Consider the following 10092-nt stretch of genomic DNA (forward strand, 5'->3'; position numbering starts at 1 on the left):
TCCACACAACCCTACAGAGCTTTTTGTAGACATGCCCCTACAGTACAACTGGCCCGACACTTCCTATTTTGTCCCCTTCTGCACTTTCTGGCGCAAGATGAGCTAAACTGAAGCAGGAGTAACCTTCTAGGTTGCTATCGGTTCAGTTTGAACCCTCAAGCTACGTCCCTTTTCCCTTGACGGCCAAAATTTGAATGCAGGCATGGTTACTGCGGAATACCAAAAGTCTGCCTTTTGTCTCCGAGGGACGTCCACTTTGCACAGCCAGGATAACGCTGTCCGCAGTCGTGCTGGGACGTCCTTGCTACGGCTTGGCCGACACATTTGTTTTCTCGGCTTCCGTACTTTCCCACGTCGGCTTGTTTCAAGTCCAGCTACAGCATTCTTGTCGAACGGTACCTGTGAGTTCTGAAGGCTTGATGTCGACCTGTATTCTCTGCACAGCCCCCTACGGGGTTCTGCAGAAACCCCCGTCTTAGTAAATCACGTAGGTTTTCAATGAAGTGTGTCTCCACATCTTACGCGGGTGGGCAAGCAACACCGAGGACACAGTCTTCTTGTCTGCAGTGCCTCTTTATTCTCAGACACTACAAAACCCCACGCCACTGTTCAAAGGCTCGAAAAATCAGGACTACCTTCAGCTTTTGCGTTCGTACATAAACTTTGACACCAGCTGTGTTAACCAACCTGGGCTCGTTCATTACAGGAGGAAAGCAAGCACTCGTATCAAAAATGAATCGTCGCTCTAGCACTCTTCGTTTCCTAGACATGAGCAGTACATAAAAAACAGCCGACTCTCTTATTAGGCCAACATTAATGTGCTTTTCTGGTTCAATTATGAAATAATCGCAATAGAACCATTTGTATTTACTGTGCAGGCCGTTTCTTTAATGCAACTTCTCAATTACCTAAAAGAAATGGTAATCTGAAGAGTCATCTTTTTTCACTAAAAAAAACAACAAAAAAAAAACAGAAAAAACACCAGAAATGAGCCGAGTTCTCCGAGCGGTTTTATTAGGTCGATAAAACAACTTTTGCGTTTGCTATCTCGAAGAAATTTGACACACAAACACTCCTACCTGGTGCGACACCCTTTCCCGACAATTGGATAGCTTAATGGTTTTCTAATTCCGAGCGAGCGGCAGCTCTTTGAAGTATGTCCATCCACTTGTGCTCGGGACACCCTCCCTGTTGATCGATGAGTCTCGATTGAGATGAGCTGACACGGTTTCACTGCACACACATGTTCCTATGATGTTGTTTTCACGACCACAATCGATGAATGCACTCCAGCGGTCTTGAATATCCACAGGCGAACGATTGAACTTGGTCGGGCTTGTTAATTTCCGAGCAGAGTCCCAAAACCTGTTTTCGCGAATATAACGAGTTCTAGACTAGCTGGAGCGATGAAATTTTAACAGTGCGTCTAAATTCAGAGCGCGATCATTCGCTGCGAATTAGAACTTTCTAGCTATCGTAGTTTTCTTTATACGAGCATATGTGAAATCAAAACATCGTACAGTGAAAGCCTTACTTACACGTAAACTTTTGTTGATAACTTTCTTTTTAGAATACCTACATCGATGAGACGCGCCTCGAATGTTCCTCGGAACATAATCTTACTCCCTGGTTAAAATAAATGTCCTAGCTAGCCTACTTTCCGAGCTTCGTGCGATTGAATCACCTCCGGTTGCGAGCAAAACACGCGGCAGCCATTTGCTTTCTTTGCAAAAACCAAAACAAGAACCACGAATGGGCGGTAAATTTCTAAATACTTGACCTAAATAATTTAAAATTGTTGTGGAACACGGGTCTCGTTTTCAAAAATAAGACGATTCCCGTAATTCTAAGCTTGGTGTTATTAAACCAGGGCTGTGTTTCAAATCTCACCCTAATAAACCCGAGCTACTCGGGCGGATCGTGTCACGTGACAGCAGAAATGAAAGAACGCTGGACGCAGGCAGGTTTCAAAACGCCAGGTGTACAGAAGCTTTACCTCGCAGTATGATTTCGTTAATTTTAAAACACGGCCAGGAATTACATTTTTTATGAATGAATAGATAGATGACCCGTTTCGAATGAATGGATCCATGAGTGCGGCTGAGCAATTCCGACCGGTCGGTAAATCCCGCCACCTGGTGCCTTTTGTTTTACCATTGAAAATATTGAATTTCTGAAATCTATATTACGACCTTGAATTTACGATATCAAATGGGGGACACTTGTTCCCAGCCGCCCCTGGACTGGACAGAGACCGATTTCTTTTCTTGTGTGATGCGAGTTTCGCGAAATAAACGGCGTTTGAAAGTTTTCACATCCAAGCCAGCCATTCGCTTTCCTCACTTTAGGCACCGATCCTTTCTTCGATCTCGCTTCATTAATACTGGTCGTATCTCGTCACCGCTAGCACCGATGTGTTCCTTGGTCTTTCTAGACTCTACGGACACCACTTTGAACGTGTGTAATAAAAGGTTTCGCGATGCTACGACGCTTTTACCGTGGGCATGGTCATGGCGGCCAATTGTACTTTCCGAGCCTGTGTTCGGACCTCCGAGGCTGAATTTTCGTTTCCCAGACGCGATGTTGGTGTCAAACGCGAGCACGCGTTCCGTAGAAGACCCGACGACTGTAGTTTGCCTCTGATCGAGTCGATGGTTTACTGTACGAGCACTGATGCGACTTCCCGCACGAAAGCAGTCATTTTCGTGTTCGATATTGCTCACGGCTTCATCATTTGCTACCACAATTTGCTTTTTTGTTCTGAAGCCCTCCCTCGGGTAAAAGGAAGGTTCGTTATGCGCGCGAGATTAATTTAATTCATTCATCTCGTGCGGCGCGCGCTAGGCGGAACGGCTGATCGTTGCACGGAGCGCGCGCCTAAAATCCAAAAGCCACGTACAAAACGACTTCTCAAACTTGTAGACCAGTAGGTGCGCGTGGCCCAGTGGCTAAGACGTCCGTTTTCGAAGGTCGGTGGCGCGGGTTCGAACCCTCGTACGTAGTCAGGGTTTTTATATGTTTTTTATTTAATTGCATTTGTAATTTTTATAGTACGTTATTCTGCAAGCAGATCAAGATCCTATGGCGTCAGGAAGTATTTAAATTCTTTTTATTCATTTATACCGCAGGCCATTTCCAATCCCCAAGCAGGTTGGGACAAGTAAAAAAAAAAAAAATAACAGTAAGCCAACAAATCTGGTACACTGGAGATCACAAAAAGAAAGAAGAAAAAACACAAGTTCAAAGGCTGTATAGATATAAAAAATCGCCCCTGATAGCGTCATGCAATAAGCGCAAACGTAAGAAAGAAGAATTTATGTCCTCGCTTTTTTTTCCACGGGAAAAAATCAAATCTCTGAATAAAACTGATAAGGTACTTACTTGGTTTCCGCAGGTTGTGCACAGCAGGGGCTTCGTCTTCACCAGCAAAAGACAAAACAACAGATTTCTCCGTTTCACCTCAGATTTTATTAACCTCAGACTTTAATAGGCCGACAATGCAAGTTTGCAGACGAGAGCTGTCTCAATGAAAACACACTTGTTCCTATTCAGTGAATTCGCACGAGCTAACACGATTTCATAAAAACACTTTTTGCTCGGAGCAAGTTCTCAGTGGCACGATCCATGTCTCCGTTCCAGAGGTCATCATCCGCAGCTGAAGAAGACTCGGGTCAGGAGGTCTCTTGAAACGGAGGGCCAGCCGTGCAACTCGCTCTCCTGCTGCACAAAAGACAATCTTTAGCGCCCTACATTTAAAGAAAGATAAACGATCTGACGCCATACATATATATATATTTCTTCCGTGCGTCAGAGAGTGAAGCGTTTGAGTTCGTAGAGGCCGGCTTCGCGCTCCGCGACGCCGATTCGGTGTTCCGTGTTTCGCGTGAAAATAATAACAAAAACAAAACTATTCGTTATCATTTTCTACCATGCGTCTACTACACACACTGGCACGCCACATCAAGAGCGTCTATCTGCCTTTATTCGTACCCTTTTTCAACTTACAAACGAACTCCGCGAAGAAAATGCGCGCATCCAGAACTACATTACTGAAGCGCCGATGAAATTAATCACCTAGCGAATACCCAAACCGCTCGAACGCTAATTTTACGATGCAAGATAAAAAAAAAAAAAACATATTTGGACCCTACCAACCCAATTACAGCAAGAAATAGTCGAGAAATTAAGCAATACGAGCAAAACAATATTGCGCAATCCACAATCGGACGTTCGAATCGCGGCTGACTTCGTTTTATCAGTTAAAAAAAATAACAAACGTAGGTAGACACTCTGAACTTGGCGTACCGCGAAAGAAGTTTCTCTACTATAGCCACTCTAACAGAGACCGTTTGAAAACCAACAGTTTATTTATTATTCTCGTTTTTTCGCGCCAACTGAGAGCTGCCTAGCGAAAACTGCCCAAACGCCGAGAAGGTTTAGGCCACGCGACCCCCAAAAAAAGGCGACCGACCGGCTGTTTAGGCCAGGCTTGAATGCCTTTTTCTCCCTATTATGGTTTGATCGCGCACCTAAATTTTCAATTGTCTTTATCCGAGGCAGTATTCCATCATTGCGCGATGGAATACGCGCTTCAAAGCTTAATACACTTTATATCTTTGCCGAGCATGGACCTATCAAAAAAAGAACTTGCATCAAACATGCATAGGTAATTCTTGCTCGCGCTCTGGTAAAGAGCCTTCAAAAAAAACGACCAGCCGCTCCGCCGAGAATTCAATTCATCTTGTGCGCCTATATACTCTTTCACGCTCAATATAGTATATCCCATTAAAAGCCTTCTTTGCCGACACTCGGAAAAGCGTGCAGAATCTCGCTAGCTCCGAGAAGAACATATCCTTTCCATCTACCAACCGCCGAGGAGAACAAACCCTCTTTTATCATCCTCCCAAAAATAATAGTACTTATAATCGCACGCGCTCACACAAACGACTACTTTGGGCAAAAAAAGATCATAAAATGAGCAAATACCTTCTCGAGTTACGGTAATCCCACCTTCTTCCGTTCTCGTCTGAGTCTCAAAGTGAGCCCCCAGGCCCAGAACACGCATAGCAACAGCCAGGCGCCGTTCAGGCGAGGGTGACTCATCCTTGCTCCGACAAAAAACATCACGTGACCTGGAGTCTGTTTTCTAGAGGTACCCAAGTAACTGGACACTTCCATACAGGCAGCGCAGTACCCTTCCTAGCAGCAAATAAAGAAAAAAAAAAAAAAAAACTCGCCTGAATCGCCCGGGAGGAGATGCTCTGCGCATGCGCCATTATAGCACCCTGAAAACAGAGAACCGAAACCCTGGATCATGATGATGATAAAACCCCTAACGGTCAAAACCCGCGACAAAAGGTCGACGCACGTCGGAACGGTGCTATTACGTTCTGCGTCGACCTTTTTCAACTCTATCCTAATCATTCAACTCTCTACTTAAAAGTTACCAAATCTAAAAACAAAAATATCTATTGTACCCTTTTCTTAAAATTACAACACTTTTATTTGCTATTCCAGAAATCCACTCTCAACCGGGCAAGTCTAGTCCTACCTCATGTCCCCCGCCTTGACAAAGACTCGCCCAAATACACGTGTGTGTGCTTCTTTGTGAGTCAAGAAAAGAGGGTGCAGGCGAGCTGGTGAATATTCACAATGTTGAAATAGCCTGAGACTGGGGTAGAAGCTTCAAATCGTAGAAGGGATACTTTCTGTCCCTTCTACGATTTGATGCTTCTACCCCAGTCTCGAGTGATTTAAAAACGGCCCTGCCCCGGCTCAACGTGGAAGCTTCTGTGAACGTGTGTGTGTGTGTGTGCACTTTCCTGGTGAACTTTGGATAACTCTGGACTATGGACACAAAAGCGACGACGCTAGACAACATGCAAGGAAAGGTATTTGAGAATGCTTCTACTATCTCTCTCTCTCGTGGTTTGAATAGGAGTCCGGACTATAAAGCGCTTCGAAATCTCTTCTTCGCGTAACAAATATTGATTAAAAAAAAAGTATTCGCTTTTAAAGTTTCTCTTTTTCCCAGCGTCATGTACACGCATTTCTTGCGCGGAACAACAAATTAATAACTGCTATCTGCGTTTCATTCGATCTAGAAATCCCGTCGCGCCCGTTTGTTTGCTTTTGCCTTCCAGGTTAGACACTGCTCCTTCTTCAGGCAGACCGGAGAAAGCTTTCGCCCTCCCGACTCATCTTCTTTCGGTTTCGTTTTTCGAGCAGGTCGCGCACGTTGTTTAATAAATAGCTGTAGAGTTCATTGAGCTTCAGCGGCAGCAAAGGCCGCCTATATAATTCCGTCTTCTAGTCTAAATGTGCAGAAAATTTCGGTTGCATTGACGTTTTTATCACTAATTTTATTAAATGAGCCAACGAAGCCGCTAGAAACAGCCAAGTTCCGGAGCAGTGCCAGCAGCGCCACGTACACTGGGGGATGGCCGTCTCCGGATTGCGGGACTCGCGCGGCACGAACTATTGAGGAGTTTCAGCGAATATAGGGGGCGCTCCGATCGATCCAACATGGCGGACAAGAGGGGGATAGATTTGCGACGCCCGTAGACCGGTAGCGTATAAATAAAACAAAGCGTGTCGTTCTCTGTTTGTTGCCGTGTGCGAGACGATCATCGTTTCAACCAAGACCTACCGTGACGCTACAGATGAAGTCTTCAAGCCAATTGAAGGCAAGAAATCTTGGCAGAGTCAAGATATGTGTGCAAGTGTTCGACGTGAGCTCTCACTTCTGGTGCAGCTGTCATCAAGTTGAACCGAATGTACGCGGGTCCAAGGGAAGGTACTTACATATCAACAATGTTCGCGCGTTGAAACTATGACGCGTACTTTATCTCAGACTAAACTTATCGGTCTGCGGCTACAAACATTTTCGTTGACGTTGCTTAGATGATGTAACCATTCAGGCCTCGCATTAAAAGGTGTCGCGAACTCCTCGGTTGTTCTAGTTCATTGTGCTAAAAAGCGGTTGGATAGAAAGTATGACAACTACAGCATACAAGGGACGATTGAGGTCTTTATCCTGCGTTCTGTGTATCGAAACATCGGTATCCTTGGTGTTATCTTGCGATCAGCTGGTCGCCGATCGTCCTGTTTTTACGCGTAATGTAAACAAGCCCCGGAAGCGCCAATCTCATTTCTATGTGCTTGTGCACCCCTACAAGCCTCGTTCTGGCTCTTGTGGAAAGCTTTATTGTAATAGCAATAGTCTCATCGGTCATTCGAGTTGTATGTGCCACGGTGATATCGGCTGACAAAGAAGTCTGTATTAAATGCGAGAAGGAGAACGAAGGTAAAGCTTTTTTAACTGTTTTCTTTTTACAGAACAGGGCAAAGCTTCTAAAACAAGACCAAACTAAGCTGATATTTGAGTGTGCTCAAGAATGAATGCCAAAGGTGCTTATGCTAAGTGGTAGATGTATGCAGCTGATTTTCTGTTTGCCTCTGCATTGTAAATGGGAAGATATGTGTCAGCAGAAGACACATGTCCTTTTGAAAATGTCTTTTATTAGGGAAAAAATAGGTTTTCATACAGAACCGAAGAGTCGCAACACTATTTAATGCGAGGCCTGAATGGTTACAGCATCTAAGCAACGTCAACGAAAATGTTTGTAGCCGCAGACCTATAAATTTAGGTTTAGATAAGTATGCGTCATAGTTTCAGCCTCAAACACGCAACATTGTTGATATGCACCTTTCTTGATGACAACTGCACCAACGTGAGAGAGCCCACGTTGTCGAACACTTGCACACATATCTTGACTATGGTATGGCAAGGTTTCTTGCTTGAAGTGAAGATCATCTCGCTACGACTAGCTACAACCACCCACCGCAGCGATGCAGGCGTTGAAGGGGCGCAACGCAGTCAGTCGCCGTCGCCCGACGCTGCTCGTTTGGCATTCACGGCTTTATGCCCAGGTGCTTCGTTTGTACTTGGCACCGAGTGTTATTTTCCGTGCTTGTGTGTGATCTGTGGCGAGATATGGGCCTCAAAAGCAGTTCTTCAGGCTCAATAGCGTTCACCGAAGAACTTCTGAAGAAAATGCCACCCAGGAAGAAAAGCACGAAGACACAACGCACCAGCTTGGCGGACTATGCACTGGGGGCGGGAATCGGGCCCTGCGGATTATACACCAAATGCAAACTATCTAAACAAAACAGAAACATTTTTAGGCTCAAATTGGCTTCTGCGGACTATACGCCTGGACACTGGTGCCCGTTATTATATATTGTATATTCACTGCTGTTTGTTGTGGCTTGAGACTGCCTTCCTGTAATGATGCAGAGGGGTCCACTGAACCTTGAAATAAAGATATTTAAGCACATCTAGATGCAATGCCCCTTGAAGCCAGATGGTCAGGGAAAAGGTGTGCCATTATCTAATTTGCCAACAGCACACCAATGGTCACAATCAAAACTCACCGAGTCAATGAGCAGTTTTTCACCACAATATTTATTGCCGTGTAATCACCAATTTGGACCATTAAAAATCTTGAGGCTGTAGCCTATTGCACATCTATTCTGGATCTGCAAAACTTATGCTGTAGACATGCATTATCACATGAGCATGTTTCTTATCAATCTTAAACGTGAAACGCTAGTTATGCAACGAAATTCCCATATCATCACATTTTTAGCAAATTGAATGGTCCCACCTGTCACACTGTTAGCTTTGGAAGTAAACCAATTCACAATACCACCAGTGGCATATATCGTGCCAAGCATTAGTGCCGCATGTAGCACAAAAATGTCCTAACTAGGGAAGCAAACTTAATCGATCGTGTTGATTAAAGCACTTAAGTACGGGAAAAATTACCAATCAGAAGGTCACCCGAAAGGGAAGTTTTCTCGCTGAACGAATATGACTTTTTATTGGGCGTTCCGCAATGTAAGGCCGAAGACATTCACTCCGTGATCGGTACAGAAGCATTTGCTTAGCAGTCGGTCGTGCGTGCTAAAAACAAGAAAAACAAAGGTGGATTAGAAACGCGATAGATTCGCCTTTGCACGGAGTACTTACACTCAAAATCGTGTCAACATAAAGCGACTATGGCCCACCTTGCTAGCAGCAATCTTAAAATTTATCCGTGTAGTCGTCGCACCCGTGCACCAACCGAAAGCGTTGCTGCAAGCCCTTCCGCCGTCAGTGTTGAGTCTGAAGAACTGCTCTATGAGGTCCATATCCAGCCACTGAGCACATACACAAGCACAGGAAATAATAAATGATAATGTAGTGATTGCGCAGGCGAGCTGGTGGATGTTAACCATTTTGTTCTTAGCCCGAGACTGAGGCAGGAAAAGAGGAAAGTTTCGAAGTAGAAGAAAAATGAACAGTCGAGGACACGTCTCTAGCTAAAGACAAGTTTATTTGGTCACCTTCTTATATACACTCCACAAACTTCACCACAGCACCTTCCCGATCTCGAAAGCCAAAAGATAACAAAGGTCTCACATCTTTCCACCACAATTGTCAAACGACCTTGACGTTTTCCACAAAGCAATGAACAATAGCTCCCCTCATCCAGAAGACACTTGTGAATCCTTCGCGTACACAGTACACTCTCTCCCTCTACTCTCCGACCCATAATCACAAAGCCTCCCGGTAACATAAGACGTGTCCTCGACTGTTCATTTTTCTTCTACTTCGAAACTTTCCTCTTTTCCTGCCTCAGTCTCGGGCTAAGAACAAAATGGTTAAAAAAGGAAATAATACTCGGTTCCAAGTACAAGCGAAGAACCCGGGGCGGAAAGCCCTGAATGCCGAACGATCTGCGACGGGCGACGGCGGCTGACTGCGTAGTCAGCGTAGTACACAGGTTGCGCTCCTTCGACGCCTGCATCGCTGTGGCGGGTGGTCGTAGCTGGTCGTAGCAGATCGTGTCACCTCTGTTGCTCGTACCGGAACACTAGAGCCGCGTAATATTCTTGCTGCCGAAGTTTATAAGCCTACGTTCGCGGCCAACACATGTACACAAAGTCAACGCCCTGACCGCCCAGCGAACCTATCCCCCTCGTTCTCTTTCGGCGACCGGCCGCCAGGGCGGTGACACCGTCGCTGAAACTCCTCAATACAGTCAC

At 45.2% G+C, this 10092-nt stretch overlaps 1 long non-coding RNA gene across 1 annotated transcript; it reads right to left on the minus strand.

Moving 5' to 3' along the window:
- Positions 1–3445: 3445 nt before the first annotated feature.
- Positions 3446–5231, minus strand: LOC115316355. The gene is made up of 2 exons (XR_005717869.3): positions 4987–5231; positions 3446–3720 (listed from the first exon to the last, which is right to left on the minus strand). It is a non-coding gene; the product is annotated as an uncharacterized LOC115316355 (long non-coding RNA).
- Between the last annotated feature and the right edge of the window lie 4861 nt (positions 5232–10092).

Source organism: Ixodes scapularis, unplaced genomic scaffold, assembly GCF_016920785.2.
Source record: "Ixodes scapularis isolate PalLabHiFi unplaced genomic scaffold, ASM1692078v2 PGA_scaffold9__187_contigs__length_104089568, whole genome shotgun sequence".
Taxonomy (NCBI): domain Eukaryota; kingdom Metazoa; phylum Arthropoda; class Arachnida; order Ixodida; family Ixodidae; genus Ixodes; species Ixodes scapularis.